Consider the following 2,885-nt stretch of genomic DNA (forward strand, 5'->3'; position numbering starts at 1 on the left):
CGACACGGTGCCGCGGCCGCCGCCCTGCCGAGAGACCTGTTCTGGGCTCCTTTACTCGGCAGTCAGGCCCCGCTCCTTGATTAGACTCGGCTGAGTCTGATCGTCCCAAGGACATGCCTTCCTGCGTGGGAGAGAACACGGGGGAAAAGCCCCTAGCAATATTTAAGTGCTATGTCGTGTCTATAAAAAATAATTTTTGTAATGGGTTTATGTGAAGATCAAATAAAATAGCATTAAGACAAGAACAACGTTTCTAATAATTAAATAGATTCCACTCCAGCATTACAAATGGATCCATTTACACAGGGTGAAATCCTGAAGCAGATGTGTATTTAATCCAATAGTTATGCGCTCGAAAACGGAACACCGCATTGACTAAAATGCTTCTCCAGGCCTTGACGTCAAGGCAAACAGAACGGGACAAGGACGCTGCCGGGCGGGGGGGCCCGGGCTCCTGTGGAGCAGGAGGGGAGCGGGCTGGAGCGCAGCCACCCCGCGCCTGGGCTGTTCGCCTCCGCGTGGGTGCGAGTGTGGGGGCCACCTTGCAGCCGCTCACCACCGGCAGCGGGGCAGGAACCGCCGCCGGCTCGGCCCACGGCGCCCRGGCGCTCGGCACAGCCCGAGGGGCTCGGCAGCGGGGCGCTGGCACGTCGCGGCGCTCCGACGGGGCCGTGTTTTCTGCTAATTGGGTAATAAGCCAATGCACTGGTTTAAAAAGCATTAGCTCGGGGTGCCTTAATACGTTGGAGCGGGCTGTGTTTAGACTGAGCGATGGGAACATTCTGGCATTGAGTGATGCTGATGTTTTCACAAGACATTTGTGAGGTTAGGCTGTTCTGATGCTAAGGATTTTCCTAAGATACTGTTAGGGTCACGGTGACCTCAGGAACGTTAGTATGGAAGTGGTGCAATGTGAACAGATTAATGCTCATTCGGCTGATTAAGGTACATTTAAATGTGTTTTGAGTGCTGTGACTGTATGTCCCCATTTTGAATATTTAAGTTAGATGTAAAATGTAAATGGTTTTGTAAGAGGTATGGTTCTTGGGAGCGATTCCCAAGGTACCTTCAACATCTGTTAGTCATTTTGTTTTGTCAAGGCAATAGGGCTGCCAGCAYGAAAAAGGCAGCAAATTGCTAGCAATGTTTGGCTTTGTATGGGTTATAAAATTTTCTTGGAAAAGGGTTATTCATTATGTCTTGATTTCTGCTGGAGTTAACCTACTTCTTCCTGTAATATTTTCAGTGTGACTGTTAAAAGACAAAGCAAAAGGAAAAAGGTGTTATCAAAGCCCTATCTAATCTCATTTTAACATTTCAAGGCAGAAGAGCCTTGAGGAGAGAACACCTCTAAGGGCTTGGTCCTCTCCCAGTGACAGACCAAGGCTCAGGACATAGCTGAAAAATGTTCCTTTTTCTCTCTATCAGGTTAGCTGGGGGAGGAGGGAGAACCAGTAAGTTAATTCATGGACTCGGGTGAAACCAAGACCTGGTACAGTCTTAGTACCACCGAATCCAGAGAAAGGGTGAGCCATGAGGATTTAGCATTGCATGAGTGCAACGCCCTTTAGAAACACCACCGTAAAAGTGATATATCGAGCAACCTCTCAGTGACCYGGTGCAGATATCACTGTAATTAGGACTGTTGCACTGAGACTCTGAACAGGAGCAGCAAATTATGCAGGCAGATCTTGATGCCGCTGGGGGAAGATCAAGACCATATCAGAATATTATAGGCGACATTACCAGCAGGAGGCTTTTGAAAGAGCTAAATCCCCAGCCAGTCCGTTTAAGGGTAGCACCTGCAGTGCCACATTGTGTTCAGCTCTCTGCTGACCGACTGCAAAAGCCCCCCCTGCATGGAGACGTCTGCCAGGCCCTGGTGGCACCCCCGAGACACCGGGGATGGGGGCTGCCCTACTGGGCAGTGGTGACAACTCCTTCTCTCGAGATCTGAAGCCTGCTGAGATACAGCTCCAGAAGGCAAAGCCCAGCTGTATGTCAGGCAGTTCATGTGTGCTCACGGTGCGCAAAACGAAGCACAAAAGCCRCTGGGCATTTGCTTGCTTTCTGATATCTAAGATGGTTGTGTGTCCAGCTGCTTATGGCAGGGCAGGCTGGGCTTGAAACGCGGGGCCTTAAACTCACCTTACTGAAAAGCCAGGGGCAAACAGTTCAGCAATGAAGATCTGAGCATCCATGTTGTGTCCACGTGGGTCCAGCTCTTTCCTTGTGGCCATATCTCAAAGAATAAGGAGACATTTAAGGKTTTTTTTTGAATGGAGGGCAGAAGGGTAGCTAGGGTGATGAACTATATGGTCAGAGACTTGATGGGTTCCCTCTCACTGCGACGAGCTGTGCAAAGTGAGCGGGGAGTTTTCCACTGATGACAGTGGGACCAGGCTCTTTCCTTGCCTCTCGCTAAGTCTGACAGGTCCCGTGCACGTACGGTGCACAAGGCACGAGGCAGCCCACCTCCCACCAGGTGCGCGCTGGAGCCCGCAGTGCAGAGAGCCCTCAGCAGCAGCACGCACACGGCGGGTTTTGAGACAAGACTCAGACTCTCAGCAATTTGCCAAAATCGGGTTTGTCCAGGCCGTGTTCGTGTGCCCTGGGCCGCCCCCGGCGCAGGGGAGCCGCGGCAGCGCCTTCGGCTCGCGTCTGCCAACCTGCTGCCTTCAGAGCGACCCGCGGCCCCGAGCGGCCCCGCCGGGAGCGGCGCCCGCTCGTCCGTCGAGGAGCTGCAGCAGCCTCCCGGGGCGCCCGGCCGGTTGCTTGTCACCGCTGAGAGACGCAAAACCCAGCGGGCACCGCCGTCGGGGCCGCGGCGCAGGCGGAGGGAAGGGCGTCCGCCCGGCCCCGCTCCTGCCCCGCTCCTGCCCCGC

This window comes from Apteryx rowi, unplaced genomic scaffold (genome assembly GCF_003343035.1).
Source record: "Apteryx rowi isolate R43461 unplaced genomic scaffold, aptRow1 scaffold_0, whole genome shotgun sequence".
NCBI classification, from domain to species: Eukaryota; Metazoa; Chordata; class Aves; order Apterygiformes; family Apterygidae; genus Apteryx; species Apteryx rowi.